The following is a 22,960-nucleotide window of genomic DNA, read 5'->3' on the forward strand; positions in this document are numbered from 1 at the left end:
GAAAGACCCAATTTCGTGGAAACACGAATAAAGCACAGCCAAAACCTCAAAAATACTCCCACCGGGAATCCGAAAAAACAGTCGAGGGCAACAGAAGTCCATTTAAAAATTTCACTCCTATTTTGTTGGGAGGCTGTGTGGCTGGAAACGGGTTCAAGGAAGGAAACTCGTATGCCGGCAATGGAGAGGATAAAGCGTGCTTGGTGAGAAGAAAACGCAGGGCGAAGACGTCGGTGGAGTGAAGTAATAGAAAGGAACAGTCTTACCACCGGATGAGGGAGTCTTCAAAACGATCAGCACCAAAGGTGAGTAGGGTTACACGCAGGGTCCAGCGTGTTACTGTGTAGCTCAGGATCCTCGCTATAAATTGTAGTAGAATACTCTTAGTCATTGGTGAGTTCAACAGGAATTTATTGTAGAGAAGCTATACAGCAGACATGAGAGCGAGGTGAAAACCCATCCAGCTACAACAGCTCTCAGTAACATTTGAATGTACAGAACCCAGCAACAGGGCAACCAGGCAACCCATCAACATTCTATCAGGTGAAGCCTGAGCTGGAGCATAGAATAATATGAAACAGCGTAAGGCTGTAACACTAAAGCAATATAATGGAGGGAATAATATTATTGAGGCAATCTAATCTGCTGATTGGGTTTCTCCAATTGTTTTGGCATGCAAAGCAGATCAACAATTGAGGTTGTGTGTTGATTTTAGGGCATTAAATGCAAACATTGTTATTGTCATCCGCTTCCCAACATCAACAAGATGGTTTCTATGTTGGAGGGTGCCAACATTGTCTCGACATTGGACCTCAGGTCAGCATAACACCAGATAGAACTTTCTGAGGAGTCCAAACAGCTTACTGCATTCATCACCCCACAAGGTTAATATCAATTTACAAGGATGAGTTTTGGCTTAGCGTCAGCCGCTTCGGTTTTCCAAAGGGTTATGTTTCATATTTTCAGAGACATTGATTGCTATGTACAACTTTTTCAGGGCGACATTTCGATTTTTTCAAAAAAGGAGAATGACTATATGGAACATCTCAAAGAGGTATGCAATAGATTGAAGCGTAGTGGACTTACCCTCAAGAAACATAAATGCAAATTGTTTATGAGGTCTGTGGAATACTTGGGTCACATTCTGTCTGGTGATGGAGTGGTACCAAAAAGATCCAATGTAGAAGCCATTGTTGGTGCTCCTGCCCCCATTAACAAAGATCAGTTCTTGTCCTTCGCGGGCATGTGTGAATATTATAGCAAATTCATTGACAACTTTGCCACCAAGATGGAACCCCTAAGGGCCTTGTTAAGACTAAATGTCTTGTTTGACTGGTCTGAAGTTCAACAACTGGCTTTTGATAACAAAGTGTGATATTGTGAAGGCTCCTCCTCTTAAACCGTTTTGTATGGGTAAACTGTGTGTGATCACTGTGGATGCCTGTTTGTATGGTGTTGGGGAAGTCTTGTCCCAGAAGTGTGGCAAGGAGGAGTGGAGTGTTTCCTTTGCTTCCCGCACATTGAATGAAACCGAGCGCAGGTACGCAGTCATAGAAAGAGAACTTCTTGCCTGTGTGTGGGCTGTGGAGCACTTTAGGAAGTATGTGTGGGGCTGCAGATTTGTTCTTAGGACTGATCATAACCCTTTGGTTATCATTTTGGCTCCTGGTGGTGGATGGAATTCCACAGCAAGCATGCCTGGGTTGGCTTCCAAGCTCCAAGAGTACACTTTTAGTGCTGAATTTGTGCCTGGCAAGAGGAATGTTACTGCAGATTGTTTCTCCAGGTTGCCACACCAGCTTGTTGATCCTACTGAAGTGGGTGAGGTAGATATGGTGGCCGGGACATAGATGTTTTGATGGCAAGTTTTCTAGTATTTCTGAAGAGTTGTGAAGCAGTGCAAAGAGTCGGATGAAGTGTGGGAGGATGTGAAGAGATTTGTGCTGGATGGCTGGCCCAAAAGAGGTGAAGTGAAACCAGAATGGGAGAGCTTCCACAAAGTAACTGAGGAACTTGAGGTGGAAGGTGGATTATTATTTAAAGGGCGTGTGTCCCTCCAAGTGGTGTTCGTGATGTGTGATTCTCAAGTTTGCTTACAAGGAACATCGGGTATGTCAGCGATGAAGCGGTTAGTGAGAATTCAGTTTTGGTGGCCAGGCATGGACAGGGTGATGGACAGGGTTCTGAGGCAATGCAATGTATGTGCATCAAGTGAGAAGATGCTGAGGGTTAATGTCCCACCTTTGAAGAGTGTGGAGTGGCCTGTTTTGCTGTGGCAGAAGTTAGCCTTTGATATATCTGGACCTTTCAATTTTTTGCCTGTGGATCTCCGCTTCGCTTTGGTTTTGGTGAATTACCATTCCAAACTGCCTGAGGTCAAGTTTGTCCCACATACCACCACTGGTGCTGTGATTGAGTTCCTCAAGGAAGTGTTTGCTAGGGAGGGTTGTCCCTCCACCCTGGTCACTGATAACGGGGTGCAGTTAACCTCTAATGACATGGAAGTTTTCCTTAAACACTGTGACATAAAGCATGTTACCACGTCGCTGTATGAACACCACAAAATTAGTCAAGTGAAGAGGTTTAAAGGTGTATTAAAAGGATTTGTTGTGGAAGCACATGCCTCTGGGAGTAATTGGAGGAGTGTTTTAAGAGAGAAACTGTGGAAGTACAGGATTACCCCACACGCCAGCACCAAAGTCAGTCCTTTCAAACTTTTGAAAGGGAGGAATACTGCATCTCGGTTGCGTCCTTGGTGGTTCAAGAAAATATGATGTTGTTTGGGTGAGGAATGTGATGTGACTGACATAGCTGAAAGAGTCAGGCGCAAGAAAGACAAGGCCAAGGAATGGTATGACAAGAATTGGAGAGCCAAACCGCAAAGGTTTGTTGTAGTAGATTGGGTGAGAGTGCGCAAACCCGTTTATGAAGGCAAGTGTGTACCAAGGTTCGGTAAGGCTATGAAAGTGCAAAAAGTATTTTCCAATTCCATTGTGAACTCAAGATGGTAAGGTATGGAATGTTATAAAGGTCTCAAAGTGCTGCAAACCTGTGGATGACCTCCAGGGGAACTTAAGTGGTAATGGTTGTGGCAGTGATTTTCTAGTGAGGTTCAAGGTCCCGGGGGAAAGTGGTCTTCCGGGCGGTGTTCACCAAGATTTCCCCATGGTGCCTGAATTACCTGGAAACTCGGTTGCTTCCCACGTAAAGGAAGCCTGCAGGAATTGTCCTGCTCCCAAATGGTATGCAGATTTTGTTAAGTAGTTTTGTTTTCCTTATTATGTCACATTGCCTTTTTTCTTTCGTTCTGTTTGTTTTTTACCTTTCTTTCCCTAGCTTCTTTTTCTTATCATCCTTTCTTCTTCATTTTGTTTTCTTCTGTCTTTATCTCCTCTGTTCTTTCCTTCTTTGGGTTCTTGTTTAAGGGGGAGATGTGTTGCATCCTGTTGTATTTATATGCATGTGCTGTGTATATTTTCATCTGGTCCCAACATTCGATAAGAATGTTCTTGTGAAATGTTGAGGGCCAGAGGGGTTGGTGTTGCAGCCTCGACCTGTGGGGCTGCACTTTGCTGTGTCGCAGAATAAATCTATCTTACACTTGCCGGTGAGACTGGATCTTTTACAGCAGGTTGAGTACATACCTCAAGGAATAGCCACATTCTTTATCAAAGTGAGCCCTTAAAGTCACTAAATTAACCTGAGCTCAACCACCGGGTAGTTATGACACAGAGCAGAAAAGCTTGACTTAGAGACAATGTGTAATGCATTTTTTCAGTACTAAAAGAGTAATACAGTCTAAATGCAAAACAATTTTTTAAAAAATGACTTGGAAAAATAGAGCAAAATATAACAAACAAATTACCCAAAAAGACCAAAACAATTCAATAAGGTGAACTACACATACTTTTTGAAAGTTTTAAGTAGGAGTAACTCAGAGAAGCACAAAGTGCTAATGACAGTCAATGGTTGTGGTAGACTGAGACCTAGGTTCAATTTGACGCTGACCACGATGGACTGCAGGTCGGATACACCAACCAGGTTCGTCCGGGCCAAAGATTTTACCTTCTTTTTTATTCTCATAAGTCCCAATTCACCACATGACTGCACTTCTAAAGCCTCGCAGGACCTCAGTAGAGACACTTGAAGACACGCAGCGAGGCAAGCAGAGTCTAGGTCCAGTTGTCACTCATCAGTTAAGCAGTTAAAAGAAACACCTCTTGTAGCATGTTGTATCCCTGTAGTTTAAACAGGAAGTTAGACTTCTGACCCTTGGAGTCCACTTCTTTGCCCTGGGTAAAGAGCAGACCCACTCCTTTAGGGTTATTCTCAGGTCTCAGACAGCAGATTCAGTCCTCTTCTGATCTACCACAGGTTAAGCAGTGTTCTGAAAAGGGCGCCTGGAGATGACACATTTATGTTTGGTAGGAGCTAGTGGGTAGGAATGGCCCGTGGGGATGCCCTAACCGTTGGGGTAAAGATTCCTAGGGCTAACTCTACCCACTTTGAACATTTTCAAGATGGCCGAAGTCTTCATTCATAATAAACTGGGGCTCTGAGGGTTGGGGGAGTGTACTAGGGTAATCTTAGAGTCCTTTTACATTTAACACTAAAATGCAGTGTGGTGCAGTCCCTATACCACAACCACATAGGTCTGGAATAAAAAAGAGTTTTCTGAAACCAGACAGTAGATACACATATATTTTTTGGCATACTGTTTTCCTCCTTGTGCACCCTAAATGTTATATGTAAACCCAGGAGACCTGTCAAATAGGCTTTGACACTCATGTCACAAAAAGTTCCAGTATGACCTGCGACTGTCTAGCTGGGGGACAAAAGAATGTCCCTTCCCAAGTGTCGGCTAACATTGGCCTGTGACAGGGGACGCCTCTTTGAAGTGCACCTCAAGTGGCATATGAAAAAAACGAAGCAGAACTGTCGAGCAGGATGCGACATTCAAGCAGGACTTGACACGTTAAATGTCAAAAAGTATCCTCACAGCTCCATCTAGCATATTCCACGAGGTTCCGAGGGGTCATCTCTGTCCTTTCAGGTCAGCCTACTGTTTGCTCCTAGGAGGCACTTCGCACCCCCCTCACAAGTATTCAAATGCTAATTACTGGCCTTTCAGACGAGGGAGAGCAAAATGCATTTAGCTGGCAGCATTTTAAGCAGGATAAAGTACATTTCTAAAAGTTATTTTTCGGTAATACTTAGGAAAAAAAAAATCAGACTTCACCATTGAATTGATTTTAAATAACAATTAAAAATATTGTTTAATTATTTTTCTAGCTAGTCCGATTCCAGAGATACAGTATTAGTATTTAATATTGCATTCCTGTGTTTTTCTACGGAACAGCCAGACTTGCTGCAGTGAAAATAGTTTGAGGTGCTAGTCACTGTAAGAACATGTTTAGCATTAAACTTTTACATGTCCTACTTTTGAATACCATGCACCTTGTCTTATGGGCAATAAGGCAGTCTTAGGGGTGACTTATAAATATTTATAAAGGAAAGTTAAATCGAGTCAAAGGAGGTTACTTTGACAAGTTGACTTCAATGGGCGGCTTGGAGACAGGTTTTGCTGTGTTATTGCAGAGGATGGCCCGATGAGTACACTTGGTACCATATACGAAGAATTCGTAAGAAAACTCAACAAACCAATCAGGTGTATACCAATTTTACTATGCTGAAAAGAGGAGCGCAAGTTCTTGAGCACTGGTTAGCAGGGGTATATCGCACAGAGTTCTATAGCCAGCAAAAATAGGGTTCAGCAAAAAGGCAAAAAAATCCGGGTTGACCCAGCAGTAATGGCAAGTTTCCAATAGGATGTACCAACCTTCAAGTAGTGTGAGGGTTCATTGTGAGCTTAAATTCTGGGTGTGCACCCAGTCTTGTAGAGTTCAGAACTCTGCTAGAAGAAGGAAACACAGAAAACACGTACAGTGTCAGCCAGTGGGATCACAATTCCTTATGACTGGACAGAAGAGATACCAGGCTAGAAAGAACGCAAAATATAGAGGCCAGATGGCACAATTCACAATGCCATTAAGGTAATTTGGTTCAACCGCCAATGTCTGAACCTCTGCTCAAACCACTCAATGTTTTGTCAATGCTATCTCTGCCAATACATTTTGTGAAGTTGCCACATCTGTAAACCCTACCTACTATCCGCTTCAATCTATATTGTCAAATCTCATATTACTGATTCATGTGTTTTTTGTTGCACCTGGTATTCATATCTCAGTTAGGCATTTCCACATGGGTTGAAGAAAAACAGACTCAATCCTTTGCTGGGAAAATTAATGCTTGATCATATTTTCAACTGAACAATTTTTGCGAAAGAAAAAGCACCAATGTGAACCTTTACAACCGGAAAATTGCATGAGGCAGAATAGTTTTCATGGCACCTACTAGGACTGTTTAATTCCAGGATGCAGTACTGAGAAGCCTATATTTAAGATACTGGATAACTCACTGTGCATTCTAGGAAGAGATCGCTTGTGGCAGTTTGTGCTCTTATCTTGGCAGTTCGGGCTGGACTGTTCCCATTCGGAGCAGGGTCATGACTGATTTGCATGTGGTTGGGTCTAAACTGGAATGGCGTGGGGAAAAAAGCTATTTAACCCAGATCTGTGACTGGAGGTAAATGTCTGACTTGTTCAGCATTCCGTCCATCATCTGTTCTTTGTGCATTTGTCGCCCTAAGTGGGAAGGTTATGCCCAGACATGGGTACCGTGCTCTCTACGCCACCATATTCAAACTAGCCTGGCTGATGAGCGGTGATACTCTGAAACCGGTCCCCAGATGCTTGTTTCTGGTCCACGAAGGACATGGCCTGGCAGTTAGGGCTGGACTGTTCCCATGGGGAACAGGGTTAAGACTGATTTGCGTATGGTTGGCTCTAAACTGGAACGGCATGGTGTGCTAAAAAAACTATGGATGTAGCAGCCACATCTGTGACTCGAGACTGTTTGATTTTTCAACATTCCATCCATCATCTGTTCTTTGTGCACTTGGACCCATCAGCAGCATCCGACAAGTTGACCCTTTACTTTAGAGATCTTCCTGAAGTTCAGGGGCCCACAGCTGGGCTAGCTGTCATCGTCTTGTGTGGTATCTTCATGTCTGAAATCTTAGATATGTAATACGTATAATGGCAATGAGTCACAGAAGAGAAAGTTCAGGTTGTGATGATTTGAACTGGGGTGAAGGGAAAGAGAAGCAGCGAAGGAACGGTGGCTGAGGTGTAACTCTTGAATCTTAATAAAACCACCTGTTGTGAAGGTTTTTTTTTTAACTATTCATCTTTGCTACCTAGGCTGCAAGACCTCTTTGTTCACCCTCATTCATCACCTCAACACCACCCACTCGTATTCATTATTTAAGAAAATTGATTCTTCATTTATCCTTCATCTCCAGGAACATTATTTTGACAAGTAAAATTGTGCTGAGCTTGTCTTATCGTTTCTCCATATTTGTTGGATGTACTTAAAATCTGAGTCCTGTGTGGTAATGAAAACTAACCTTACATGTGCATCACACATCCCATCCGTGAACATGAATAATCAAGTACTGCTATCTTCAGTGCATCTACAAACAACAAACATCGATCAGATGCCATTCTTCTAGTAAGCAAGATTGTGCATGGTCTTCAAACAAGTGAGAACACACTTGTTCTTTGGAAGTTGGAATGGGTAAAGTAAATGTGATAAAAAATGAAAAAGAAAAAAAGATCAAACACTTTTTTAAAGGTCTGATGAAGAACATGCAAGGCTCTAGCTTTAGATGTGGCCCATAAAGGAGGTATTTGAGAAGAAAGGATTAGACACCAACTCAGGGAGGATTAGGAAATGGGTGGTGTCACTTCAGGAATTTCATTTTGAAGTGATATACGAGGCAGGTGCAAAGAACCTCTTGGCTGACTGTTGTTCAGACCTTGTTGTGGAAAGGAAGTGTACGGGTGACTATAAGGATGCTGATGATGATGAGAGTGATGACTGATGTTTGTGTGATCAGAGAAGGTGTTAATAAAGGAGAGGAATGGATTATAGAAATGGACAATGATCTAATTTTACAGGAGATTTTTAAATGTATGAATAGTGGTTGGAAAGACAAAGCCATACTCCAGTATCAATGTACGAACTTTTGGAATATCAGAGATAAGCTCTTGCAACGCAATGAATTGTAATTTTGAGGGACAAGATTAGTTCCTCTGACTAATCTGAGGTGTTACCTATTCCATAAAGCTCATGAAAGTCAACCCGGTATTTCAAAAACTAAAGGAAAATTGAGAGAGCTGTATTGGTGGACGGGATGGCTCTCTAGATTGAAAGGTAGGTGAGCGAATGCATAGAATGAGCTAACATTGATGAGATCCTAAAGTACAGAGTACAACTCATTGTCTTAAGAAAGTTACCCAAGGAGATGTGGGATGATGTAGCTTTGGTCATTATAGGTCCCATCAAGATATCCAGTGTGGATAAGTTCTTGTTCCGATCTTTAGTAGGATAGGTGTTCCCATTACCATCTTAATGGGTAATGTGTACAATTAGTCTCTAAGGAAATGGAAGATTTTCTAATGAAACGGGGATCAAACAAAAGAAATCCACTCTACAACCCCCTGAAACAAATGGTGGAAAGGTTTAACAAAGTTTTAAAATAAACCTTGCATGAGCAGTTTCGAACAATTTAAGCTGGCAGATGGAACTCGAGAAAAAAGATGGTGTACAGATTGACAACCCATTCCACTACTGGTGTTATGCCATTTGAACTATTCCGGAAAAGGAAAGCTAATGCTATGATGTGTTCATCTTGGGTCAATGCAATGGTAAATAATATAATAATACTGGTGGGAAAATACGTTGATATTGAGAATCTCGTGGGTTTGCAGGAAAATGTAAAGTGATAAGATGGTGATGAGAAAGAAAATGTTAGATTTTCGCAAAGCAACCAAGAAGACTATGATAGAGGTTGGAGATACTGTGAGGATTAGAAATCCCAGAAATAATAACTTGTCTTCTAAATGTTCATTTCCCGTGAAGGTGGTCAAGGTATTTAGAAATGCAATAAAAACACATTACCCGAAAATTTGGAATTTGAACAGGTTGGCTAAACTATCTAGTAATGAGAGTTTGAATGAAAGGCGGGCAGGTGAGCAAGGAGATCAATACATCAAAACCAAGAATCTAAGGAAAAGCGCAAGATGTAGCAAGAAACCTGTTCATCCGAGAGATTATGTATGTTTTATTTATGACTGATGACAAACACTTAAAGTTTAGAACCAATCTCTAAAACATTATGTTATGTTCAAGAAGTTCATTATATTGTTGTATGCTGAAATGATTCTGTATATATATTATTGTTTGTTCTTTATGTTCAAGTATTCTGAAGTGTGTGTGTGTGTGTATGTATATATATATATATCTATATCTATATATATACATAGATATAGATATATATATATCACAATCCTGAACCAAAGCGCCCTCTCTCCTCCCTTGGATAGACGCAAACAGGAACGGACTGACGAAACAGCAAGTATATTCAAGTGTTGTGCTTTATTCCAAAATCAGCAGGCATGATGCGTTTCAATATTGAATGTTGCGCGAATACATTTTTTTTGTTATTCAAAAGGTATTATTAGATGTCAACAAAGTGCACAAAATATTCCATAGACAAAGGTTTAAAATCATGTGCAAATAGCAATCAGTGCAGCTTCCCACCTCATAAACACTAGATAAAAACCAGTAAAACCAGCTTGCCAATAAAATATGTTAAAATCTGATAAAATTAAGCTAAAACCTGCATAAAAACCATCTACACATAATTAAAACGTTAGTCCTAAAATCATCTTCTTAGTATAGATCAAGAGTATAGCAGCTTATCCAGAGATTCTTTATTCATAAAAAGTTATACAAGTCTTCCCCAATGTTTAAACCTTTTGTCATTTTTGTATCAAATTGTACAATATAATGGCTTTCCAGTTGACGTAAATTCTTTTCTCTGTTGCCCCCTCTGATGGAGCTCGGCACTGCATCAATTACAAAATATTTCAGATCATTTAAATTATTTTGATGTACTAATTTAAAGTGCCGCGCCATGGGATAACTGGAATCAGAGTTAACAATTGCACGTAAGTGCCGGAGAATGCGATTGAACACTTGAAGTTTTGTACTGCCTATATATTTTAATTGACAAGTGCACTCTAAGACAAACTACATAGTCAGTTTTACATGTAAACGGCCCTTTGATTTGACATGGACTTGGGCAAAAAGCATCTAACAGTTCAGTTTTGTTTACAAGCCCTGCAGGAGCTACATTTGTAGAATCCTGTCCTGTTTGATAACCAGTTTCTTGTACTTCTGGGCTAGATTTTACCAGGGCATCCCTCATTGAGGGAGCCGTCTGAATGTGATAGATGGTGAATCTTCTATTTCTGAAGATAGAGAGATGTCAGATTTCAAAATTGGCCAGTTCTTGGTGATAATTCGTCTGACCTGTTTGTGATGACAGCTGTACATAGTTATTAATCTAACCGGTGGTTTCCCACTCTTAGATTCACTGCATACATTTAAGGGAATAAGATCTTCCTCAATTTGAGTTTTTACTACATCAGGTGGGCTAGGTATTTTGGTTAAGGCTGTTCTTAAATCCGTCATATTGTAGCCTCTTGCAGTGAATCTCTGTACAGACTCATTCAGGCACAAAGTTAAATCCTTTTCATTGCTGCAAATTCTTTTGATTCTTAAGAACTCCCCATAGGGGATACTCTTGATCAGGTGTCTGGGGTGGGTGCTGCTAGCATGGAGGGTCGAATTTCCAGCAGTTACTTTCCTAGGTAACTTAGTATGTTATATATATATATATATATACCAAACTGAGTTTTAATGCCACCGGTGCATTTTTGCCAAACGTCGCGATGTCCACAATTACAGCGTCTGGCAGACTCGTTTCGGCGTGTGCCTGACGCGTTTCGGCGTGTGCCTCATCAGTGCCAGGTAATTGCTGAATGTGTCACGGTGAATCATATCGCAGGGCTGCTGTTTAAATACACCGAGTGTTCTCATTGGCTGGGACTCATACATATATATACATATATACACACACACACACTCTTTGTTCTTTAAATCCACCTTGTTAATTATCTTTTCTTCTTTAGTCTATGGGCATATATCCATGCTGTTTGGATGTATAGTCAGATTTATGGTCTTAGATATGTAATATTTAGACTGTTAATGAGCCACAGCAAAGAATGTTGATGTTGTGATGATTTGAATTGGAGTGAAGGGAAAGCGATGCAGTGAATGAGCGGTGGTTGAGGTGTAACTCCTGGACCTTAATAAATCACCTATTATGACGCTGTTTTGATTATTTATCATGTTTGCTACATCTTGCTAGTTGTTTTCAGGTGACAAGGGCTGTGAACCCTGTCCCCTGAACTCCGGGGTTGTGTGTAGTCAAGATTGTGCTCCTAAGCGATACTGTTTAAGGGCCCTGGAGATTGAAGTCCTTAGCAGTAAAACAAGCTAACAGATGGAGCCTGTCGGTGCGCCTCAGGCTTGCTATGGTGGGTACAAAAAGGTGTTGCAAGGTTGCACCTTTCAGACTGCAAAAGCAACCCTCTCCCACTCTAGTTCATTCGCGGGTGAAATAAGGTGGCGACTGGGATATGTTCATTTTTTTGTAATTATCACAGATGCATTTAAGTGGAGATGGGGTAATCATGACACTACAGAGTTTTCAAAACAGTACATGAATCATAATAAAAAGGGGTTGCCCATGGGAGGCTTATTCAAGTAAAGAAGTTTATGGAAGACACACTTATAGCCATCAATCATCAATATGTAAATGTTATTCCGGGTTAAAGGCAATTTTATAAAAAGGCATGAGCACTTTCTTGGGAAACAGAATTAGGACTAGAAGCCCAAAGTGAGTTGTTTACTATTGGGAAAAATCAAAGAAACTTGACCGAGGTCATTTATGTTAACCACGGCGCCTCAAGTGTTTTTTTTTACATAATTTAAATCAGTATCTTGTACACTTTGGATTTATCACATGTTAAAAAAGCATTGTAATTGTGCGAGAAAAAAGTCTGTTTGGAAAAAAACCAATTCAAAGTCATGTATATACATAAAGGTTACGGAAAATACGATTTCCTCTTCTATTCCTCTCTGTTTACCTTTGCAATTTTCACAGTCAATAGCAATAGCGCGCATTTTAAAATACTGCAAAAAAAAAAATAGGAATGCTGCTTACTTCTCAAGTGACTTTCCCTGCTGGCCAGAGAACTCTTCCCTGCTTGCTTAAGTAGTGTTCCCTCGATGGCTCTCTGCTGCACGAGACAGCGGCTGGAGTAAGTCTAGAGAACTCGTCGAGATCCGGATGATTGAAGGCGAGGAGTGTCTCTCTCCTGGCCACACTGGCACAACACACAGAAACATGGCCGCGGAGTTCACCGAGGTGACCCGGCAGCACAAAGTCCACACACTTACTTGATGCATGTCTGTGGACCTTAGTTCGGAGTGGAACTCAAAGGGGTGTGCAGGCAAGGCCAAACATCGCACCACCCTCATTTAACACCTGCGTCATCGGAGCTGCAGGAACCACGCTCGTCTTGTATTCAGCAGTATGACAACATTAATCCTTGCACTTGACATTCTTTTAATGAAATCATTCATCGTGCACGCGACAAGAAATCGCCAAAACAGCACGCACGTACAAGAAATTGGCAGCATAATTTGCCTTTATCCTGTTCGGAGAACATCACCTCGTAAAACAAAAGCTTTAATAATCCAAGTACAACTGTCACTGGAAACATGTTTGACTTTCCAGATAACGGCAAAGGCTACCATATGCAAATACGGAGAAAACACTGAATGTATATGTTGGCCACACAGACCTTCCCTGCTCTTCCTTGCCTATGTATGCGAGTGTGGTATCTAAGATGTTACTGCCTCATCAGTAGGCAAAACATTTGCAACATGTAGTCATAAATACACAGGGCTTTATGGGGGGGAGCTGTGGGGGGCTGAGCCCCCCCCCCCCCCCAATTTTTTTGGGAGGGCTTCGAAAGGGGGCTCTATTTTCGGGCCTCAAAGGTCAAAGGTAGGGTGAGCAGATGTCCCGGTTTGTGTTTGGTGTTACTAGTGTTGGTAACATGCCTTGATAGTGAAATACTGCCAATTTCGTTTTTCACTATTGAAAGGCTATCTTGCCCATAGGATAACATGGGGAATGCTGTGTGACAAGTTTACCTGCATATCTTCCCATAACGGCAAGATAGACATATGGAATCTGGTATCCCTGAACTCAGGCGCGCAACACCCATTGGACTCAAAGGGCTTCAGCCCCCCCCCCCCCCCCCGCCCCCCCCGTCGTGTGTGGCAGCCCGGGATGAGACGCTTCCCGGACACACACACAGCCGCACCCGAGCACTTCACAGGTCTTTAAAAGACCATTTGCATATTAATGAAGAAATGTTGTTGTCTCACCCCTTCTAAGAGCCCCTGCAGCTCCACTCTGACTATTGCTTAAAGATTCAGCCCCCTCCCGAATTTTTTTTTAGCCCCCCCCCCTGAAATTTGGCTCTAGTTGCGCCTCTGCCTGAACTCAGAATTTAATAGCACATCCTTTAGTGAAGGTGGTTTTTAAATTCTATGTTTGGAAATAGCAATTTTTTTTTAAGTGTTTGGTATTTTATGACTTATACTTAATAAATATACTTTTTTGCCTATTTTATTATCCTTTGCTGGATGCAACTTCATGATTTTCTTAAGCACACAATGCTAGTTATCTTGATTTAGACCACGCCCCTACTCGGATAGGCCACACCCCTTTAAGAAATTTGTCACGCCCCTTTTAGAGCACCCCGAGTTTTTTTCCCCCACTTAAAGCCCTGTAAATACCCCTTACAGGAGCTAGTAAGCGTTCTAGAAATTGTATGTTTGTCTAATTGCAACTCCAATTGCCCTTCCCAGGCCATGCAAATAACGGGCACTGTAGCTTTAAGATGAGAATAGCACCGGTTGATTTTTATCGGGCTTTTCGATTAGGTGGGGTCAAGCGACGGTCTACTTACATTTAAGAAAGTCGCCGTGGTAGTGTTCATAGCATTCCTATGAACTGAGGTGCCAGTGATTAAGGCAGCAGCATGATCCAGAGAGCTCCAGGCCAAAGGGCGGGTAACACAAATATGCTTCAGAAAACGTAGAGAATATCTACAGGTAAGTGGAAACCAAGATGCAGTGCGTGGGTAGGCAGTCATACTATGGAGGGAGAGGGGGGCTAGGGTGGTAGAGCAAAATCATTTGTCAAATGCTGGTCATACATCTGTAGGCTCTTTAACATTAATATTCATAAGATAATGTTATTGGACTTGTTCTTATCCAGCAATAATCTACTTATTTGGCGAGGCATTCAGCACCAACTGACTTCCTACCGCCATATGAAATACAGGTGCTTGGTGCAGTTTTATATATATCACCAAAAGAGAGCGCAGTCACTATAACATATTTACCTATGAAGACAGGAAGAAAATATACTGCACAATTTAGTACTCAGTGATAAAATGTATTCTATTTACTGAACATCTTTTCTATAGTAACCAAAGTTATGGGGAAAAAAAAATCACCTGGAGGCGCTGTGCACTTTTGAGTGATCTACATTAATATTTAGTAGAAGACTATGGTTGGGATACACCATCACACAAACTTCATATTGGCAGCAGCCCACAGGGTAAGTGAGGACAATGTAGACTTCCACTTCAAACGTTCACTGCTGGCGACAGATGCAATGCCAAGGAAAGCCGCAGCAAGCTCAATGTATTGCTAGGACCCCTACTGAGTCTGATGTCTAGGGTGCAGCACCCTGTCTGCAGCAAGACAGTCAAGCCACCCGGTCCCTCAATGCATTACAGACAAAGCTGTTCTCGTCGGTAAAGCCCTTTTGAGGTAGCATAAGGGGCGTGAAGAGGTGAGAGAAGGCAACAACAGGTTTGCTGAATTTCTACTGCCCATTATCATTTTCTAATAATAGTCAGAAACATGAATAATAATGACAACAATTATAAAATGAATTTGCAAGATTTGGGTACTTTTGGTTTGTCCTGTGGAAAGTAGGGTCGATTGGGGTCAAATTGCTATAAACAGAACATTTTACCACTGGGACTTGACCTTATTTTGGAGCCTTAAATTGAGCACCAAGTGGACTACTTAAGAGTTTGACCTACCCTTAGAGTAGCGAAGTAGAACAGTTCAAAGCTTACTCAGGGATGTAGTACGAGTTATTCACCTAGAAGAACTTAGTAAAACAAATATCCTTAGCCAGTAAATCGTTTTCCAGACAGTTTTTTTCTTTTAAAGAAAAAGTAAAAGCAAAACGCAACTCAATTCTGTTCCAAAAAGTTCAGCGGAACATAAGAATACACACAGTTATAGCTGGAGAGTAATCACTGTGTTGGAGATCCCGTCAGTTTGGCCTCAGCAGTCCGTCTGGGCACTAGACAGTTCATGCACGGTAAGTTGACCTTAGGGACTTGGTAGCTAAGAATGCCCTCTACGTTCTCAGGTGGTCCTTCCTTCTCTTTTTAGGTTTTGCCTGAGGCAGCTCACATGCGCGTCTCTGAGATCTATTGTACCTTTAAAAAGAAGCATTTACAATGCAACGGTCTCGCCTGTGCAAAAGTTAGAGCTATTGGCATTGTAAATGTTAAACTTTTTATTTATGTGTTGGTTTTGAAAACAGATAAATAAATGGTATTGTTATTTACAACGCCAATAGCTTAATGTCTCGCAAATGTGAAACCTATTGCATTGCATTTCGCTGCCAGTGCAAGAAAAGTGTGGGGTGCAGGAAGAGGTACAGCAGGATGCATGCATATTCCTCTAATAAGAAAAGCAATAGTGCTGGGGTTTGACTTCACTAAGTGTGAGGGGGTAGAGGAAGAGGTGTGGGTATCCTCCACGGGAGTGGGGTGGGGGTAATTGTGCAGTTATCCGTTTGTGGACTCTCACACAACACTCATTCTCTCAATAGTAATCACTGATAACATTGTACAGTTAGACATCTATCGGTTAAATGACGAGAAAATATACTAGTTTCATCTTAATTTTTTCACAAAACTCAAAACAAATATGGATAAATAGTGATAAAAGTAACCAAAAATAGTTATGGATAAATACTGATGGAAATGGTTTTAAAAAAATCCATAAAACCGGGAGCATTTTTTATAATATAAAACACGTTGACATAGCTATGCTTTATTTTACGTGCAGATTATTCATAATTTTTTTAAGTTTCAACGTTTAAATAAAGTACCTAGGCAATTTGAAAATGTACACTAGTTGATGTGAAAAGTGAAATAATCTGAAATTTAAAAAAAAAAACGCGTTTGAATATTTTATGAGAAACATATAAGCCTGTATTGGGAAATGTCTAGTCAGATGGTCCCCTTGTCGTTTTTTGGGGGCTTAAGCGCTACAAATTGACACAGTGTAAGTCTTCTTTCTTAACATTAGATGTACTTGCACTTTTGGCGCCTTTGGAAATGTAAATTTGCCCAATGCCAATTAAATTATCCGAGGAAGAATAGTTATGTACACGCAAGTATGGGAAAAATTTTAAACTGGGATTAAGCATAAAACCTCATCTAAAGTGCAATAATACAGACAGCATTATGTTCTCCGAGTGCAGAAATTTCCTCTTTAACTGGAACTTAGTTACTACTCACCCCGATGATGCGAACTTTGCTGTCAAAGACCCTGTTTTGCCTCTGCAGCTCAGCATTTTTCCGTCCCTCCCGCACAGAAGCTTCCTTCAAGTCCAAAGGTAGATCCAATTTGTACACGCCGAATGAACGGCGAGAGCAGTCTCGTAAGCCCTGATAGAGGCACTACTGCGGGAGTCAGGATCTGTGCAGGTGCATCATCCTGTTAAATAGCGGTGTCAACGCAACTGTTACCTAGCAACCACTTCTACCCTTCAAACACAGAAGAAGGACTATTGAGATTTCAGAAACACTGCGGTTTCATGTCTGCAATAAGTAGTGCACGGAATAAATCGGTCAAGGGTCGCGAATAGAAACACCCCAGCAGCCTATTTCACGGACTATGTGCTGCATTTATCAAAACAAGACCATGGCTCTAAATGTAATCCATTACTTCTGTTCTAGCATTATTCGTGCCTTAAAACGATTTCTAAATGTAAGACTATTGTGAATGTGCGAAAGATCTTCTTTTGAGTATGTTTTTTCACCCGCTTGTGAACAGCCCGATAACATTTACAAAGATTGTCTGCATCACGATGACGCCCCAACGTACGGGGTGGCCAGAAAGACACGCAGCTCTCAGGCACGCTACTGGATAAGTCTCGCGATACGTTGTTCTTTCGCGCGGAGGTTGAACTTTGATGCGTCGAAGATCTCTTGTAGTGCGCAATAACTATCTTGACCTGTCGGTGTATTTTTATTAATTATTCATCAGATTTGCAGCCACCTGCATGGGCTACCTGAAGGAGTTGGTGCTGCAGGATTTCAAGTCGTGGCAAGGCCGCCAGTTGATCGGACCCTTCAAACGCTTCAACTGCGTCATCGGACCTAATGGTTCAGGTAGCGCGCAGGCCGACCCCCCCACCCCTGATCGAGGAAATCTCGCAACCCAATTTCAAGTTACAGTAGCACTTTACTTTGCTATATATGACTACAAGTGTTTGTGTAATACATCTGTACTTTATACCATCTTCTCTAACTCAAGATTTCTCATTTTGTTTAATAGAACAAGTAGCCAAGTACCGCATCAGTGACCGCAAGCATGTATTCTTGAGTGGGGAGGTCGGGAGGATATTTTTTTCGTCAAGCATGCTCAAGTGACCTGTATAACATCCCCATCATGGCTGCTTTTGTAGATCTATTGGGTAACAAGCACCTGACTTCCTTCTGGCATAAAAGGTTACCTTATCTTCTTTATGGGGCCATCTGGAACCATAAAGAAGATAAACCTTTTACGCCACCAATAAGTCAAGGAACCCAGTCTGAAAAGGATGGGGCTTACAAAGAAAGAACGTCACTAGGACCTCTTCTCCAATGGCTGGCCACCGTTTAGGACGCCAGCCAATGGAGAAGAGAGGCGGGGCTTAACCCTCGCCAGTGAAGTACACTCTAAAACATAAAATCTCGCGAGCTCGACTGCGCATGTGTGCAGTACGCCACGCGAGACCTAAAAACGAAAAATGTCTCACAGCCCTTTATTTACCTTTGTTTGAAGTCTTTCTCACTCTCACTTCTTTTGTCTTTATTGGTCAGCAGCAGCTGGGCTGGTTTCATTTTGCCGGCCTGTCTTGCTCCAGATGGCTTTGGGTTTCACTTAGACTACATAGAAAGACAAACACACACCAGACTCCCCCACTTCTTCAGGATTTTGGTTTCATACTTAGATTTTACACACAACCCCACCCCATCGCCCCCCACACACACACTCACCCATCCGGCTTTGAGCCCGCACATATCACATGAATCCCTCCACTTCACATAATGCCACTTTCCTCTACTCTACAGCACTCTATGCCACTACACTCTATACCACTCCATGCCACTTGACTCCATTCGAAGACACTCTACTCTACGATACTGTACTCTACACTACTCCACAACACTCCTCTCTATGCACTCCACAACACTCTAGTCCACGCCACTTTACTCCAGGCTGCGCCACTCCACAATACTTTATACCACTCAATTCTATGATACTTTACTCCACAACACTACTGTGTACACTATACTCCACTCTACGACACTCCACGCCACTCTACTCTATACCAGTCTACCACAATCTACTACATTCCAGTCTATAACTACGCAATTTCACGACACTTTATGCCACTCCATCCTTCCACAATCTACGACATTCTACACCACTCCACTCTTTGCCACTCCACTCCACTCCACTCCACTCAAAGCCACTAACTTTTAGCAAAGCTGAAGAGCAGCCACGCTGGCAGGGGCACAGTTTCAGGGGAGGTGTTTGAGGTGTTACACCCCCCTAATAAATGGTTGCATACAGGTGCTTTCAGCAGAGGATGGTGAGGTGTTGGTCGGATTTCACCTGGAATTTACACATATGCACACAAACAGAAGTATATATATACAAGTCTGTTTCGAAGATCTTAAAAGTGTTGGTTATTTTAAAAAAGAATACATCTTAAGTACCCCTAACAATCCCTACTCCTCTACCTTTCCGCTGCCCCTGAAACTCCCCTCCTGCCATGCTTTCATATAATTTAATTTAACATAATGTGATTGTTGCAAAATCCGAAGATAAAACCCCCCCACACTCTTACTGACCAAGCTATAACCCTGAACGCTGGTTTACAACATGGCTAAAACACCGTGGCAAAATTTATAGCTCTCAACGACACAGATTGGCTTTGTCAATGCTTGTTTGGGTAGATGTCATGCCATGTCCCAAAGTATGGTGTGTTCAGGTAGTCCTTTCCTTGTTCTTCCCCATGTTCACAATTTGTTTTTAAAGATCTGTGGCCTGGACCTATCTCACCAGCAAAGGCTGGGGAGTCACTGCTACTTCCAGCCTATGTCAGCTGCTGGGAGAGGTCATAGTGACTTTACCACAGCCCAGCTGACGTGACTTCCATCTTCCAGCTCTAGTCTAAATCATGCATGTGTGTGCTTTCCCGACGGGAGTGCTGGGGTGACCAGTCTTGAATAAAGAGTGATTGTGTTTCGCTCACGATGATCTGAGAAGGTGGGTCTTCCCTCAGGGGTGTTTCCTCAGGCCCAATCTCAAACCTTCCACCCAAACAATGCAGAAAGCCCTCCCCTGGTTACAGCGGTGATACAGGCCGAGTTTGAAGGTCCTGTTAGAGGCACTAGTTAATCTTCATAAAGGGTGCCAACCGCAGTCACAAGCTTTTTTAGAACCCATTTGGCGAGACGCTTTAGATATGTCTGAATGCAACACAGAGTGTGGTAGCAAAATATCTCAATGCCAAGTCATCCAGGCACCTTGAGAATGTCTTGATAAATCCAGCAACTGCGGTTGGGTTTCTTTATCGTGCCACGTTGTCACAGGAGCTCAACTTTCTTGAGAAGTACAATATTCCACTCCAAACATGCTGTTGAGGAATCCGTGAAACAAGGCTTCACCACAAGGTATGGCAACGCCAAATTTTTCCTAGATCACAATGAGTCAACCTCCTGTGCTTCCTTCCTAGCACGCTAAAGCTTAAGGACCCCTTTGCTTAGTAGCCTTCCTTTCATGAAGGGGCATCTCCAGTACCCTAACCAGCAGTCAGCAGGCTCCTTCCCTCAAGATGGTTGCTTTTTTTTTTTTTAATCAAGAGGCAGTTTTTCACTGGTTTTTTCTCCTGAACCTGGCAAGGGTTGTTGGCAATCAGCGACCTCAGCCCAAGTGCTCAAAAGGTCCTTCCCGTTCTCCACTGAACTTGGCTGATAACAAATTCTAGCGAAATGACTGGGGATTTTAGGCTGATAACAAATTCTAGCGAAATGACTGGGGATTTTAGCCCAATCTTAATTCCCAGCTCAGAGACAGCATTTGTGGATTCCAGTGGTCCTGGTGTAGCTCTAGGGCCAGTTTCAGGCAGATCCTGGTTTCTGAGTGTTCCTCACATGCTGTCCAGCCTTTGTCGGACAGTGCCAACAGAAAGCAAGGGTGGCCAGAGAGTTCCCTGTAAGACAAACCAAAGACACAAAAGAGGCTTCTCCACATAACGGCCACTTAACTTGTTGAGGGTAACACCTCTAAGATTAGAATGGAGCAGGAAAATACAAACGGCAGGCCATGCACTGCAACAAGACTGTTTTCTATCCTCCGCACCCTACTGTATAGTCCATTTCAAAGGACTTCAGGAAAGTTTTGGAGGACCCTGCAATCTACATTGCTGTCGGGGAGGCTCGCCCTAATCTCCGTGTAGTGTACCATTCTTGCACAGGCAATTAAAAGTGGATTCCATGCAGTGGTGTAGCAAGAGGGGGTGCAGTGCTCACGGGGCGGTGAATGCAGGAATCGCCAGCACCCCCTTACATGCAGCTGCCGCGGGGTGGCAAACACAGGGGCAGCCACGGGCAGCAAAAGGTCTAGCTACGCCACTGAATCCTGGTTGCCACAGGCACTCCATGCTTACTCTGCCACATCTGCATGTGACAAACAAGCATGCAATATTCATATCCCATATGAATGTAGCAAAGGACTTGGTGGCCAGGGACAGACAGAGTAGTTTAAACAGGAGAGGCCAATAGACCAGACTCCCCATGCAGGTGACCGGTAAAAAATGGCCTGTTATGCTAATAATTCCAATATGCTGCAAGCACCGTCAGTCCTCCTCAGCTGTGTTTTGATAACAGTCATACTTAGTAACAGCGGGTGAACATGGGGCCTTCCTACAGACCACGAGAGTCCAGCTCCATGTCTCACTCCATGTCACAATGTGTATATGCACAATTCTCATGTGTGCGGAGGCCTAAAAATCAAAAACCTGTCCAGAACTTGTTATCGGGAAATTAGGGCAAGCCGTACATGTATATACATCCATACCTGAGAACTCACGGCATTTGGTGTGTGTCTTCGGATTTTATTTTCGTGTTCATTCCCCATTCACCTTAATGGGATTACCCTATTAAACACCGGACTTCACCTGCATTTTTACATCAGGCGTGACAGCACTGCTGTCACCTGACCTTATGTGATCAATCTAAAAAAGAGCTTTCAGGAGAATTAGAGAGAGGAGCTTTGGCTCCGCCCACATCATGGCCCACATGAATACATGTTTTGGTTAAAAGTTGTGTGCTTTCACAGAATAAGCGCTTCCCCTCCATGCAGCTGTGCTATTTTGTTTGTTTATCCAGCTGCATGAGCCGGCAGCAGTATAGCTACCTGGAGAAGGCTCATTAACATGCATTAAATATCAAGCTTACAATGGGATAGAGGTTGGACTTTCAGGGGCATTCACATGACACTGGTAACGGGTCTTGGAAAAGTAGAACATTTATAGTGTTTGTTTTGTTTTTGTATGGTAGCAGCACAGATCATCTTCTATTTCCAAAATTAACATTGGACTTTAGAGAGCAGTTGTGTGTTTGACAGCATTCTGGTGTGTCCTGTGTCTGTGCAGGAGGCCTGAATTGGTTATGGTGACAAGCCATAATAACCCAGAGAGGTGTGTAGGGAAACATTGTGTGTTCTAGGTCTTGCCAGTTTGTTGTGAAACGTTAGGACGAAGGCAGCAGGCCTGGCTGATTTATTGAGAACAACATTTGCTTAAGCCACTAGAGTGGATTATCATCACACCATGTTACAGACTGTAGAAGGTATTTGGTTACTTGTAATTTTACAGATTACCATAGTAAGCTAGTGATTTGGTATTGGTCACCTACTGACAAGATTGGAAGTAAAAGATTTTCACTATGATGGTTCTTGATAGGCCCTATTGAAAGAGGTAATTATTTTTTCGCCAACCGTATTACTGTACAAATTTGTAATTTTATAACAGTATGCATGATGGATGCCAGTTTATGCGCACTTCAGTACGCCTGTTCTAGCTACAGCATCAAACCACAGGTAAAGGCTATTGACCTTACCGGTCCACTAGGAAAAGTTATGCCAGATTCCTTAGGATTAATCTATAATGAAAAGTCAGAACAAAGCAAGCAGGTATGACATAATTATTGAGAAAAGCGTGAGTTAGGCAATAGAGTTTTTGGGGTGGGTCATTACACAGTACTAAAGCCTGTAGGCAGGTATTTTGTAGTGTGTGTGAAATTAATGTAATTTAACTTCGGGTAATTACACAAAATTTCAGGACATTTATGCAAATTACAAATCAGGGCTCAAAAAAAAAAATCTAAACATTTACTAGACCTGCAGGTGCAGTGACTTAAACAATCTACACAACCTAATTGTAATGCTCTTGACCCACAAAATGGTTTTA

At 42.3% G+C, this 22,960-nt stretch overlaps 1 protein-coding gene across 3 annotated transcripts in view; it reads right to left on the reverse strand.

Annotated features, from left to right (window-relative positions):
• MEST (mesoderm specific transcript) overlaps positions 1-22,960 on the reverse strand; it is a 336,409-nt gene that overhangs the window by 274,378 nt on the left and 39,071 nt on the right. Inside the window, exon 1 of one of the 3 annotated variants that reach the window (XM_078677518.1) lies at positions 12,260-12,465. The exons of the other annotated variants lie outside the window; for them this stretch is intronic. The gene's annotated coding sequence lies outside the window, so the exon portion shown is untranslated. Of the gene's footprint in view, positions 1-12,259; positions 12,466-22,960 lie in introns of those variants that run through there. 3 annotated transcript variants of the gene reach the window in all.

Source organism: Lissotriton helveticus, chromosome 1_1 (assembly GCF_964261635.1).
Source record: "Lissotriton helveticus chromosome 1_1, aLisHel1.1, whole genome shotgun sequence".
NCBI lineage: Eukaryota > Metazoa > Chordata > Amphibia > Caudata > Salamandridae > Lissotriton > Lissotriton helveticus.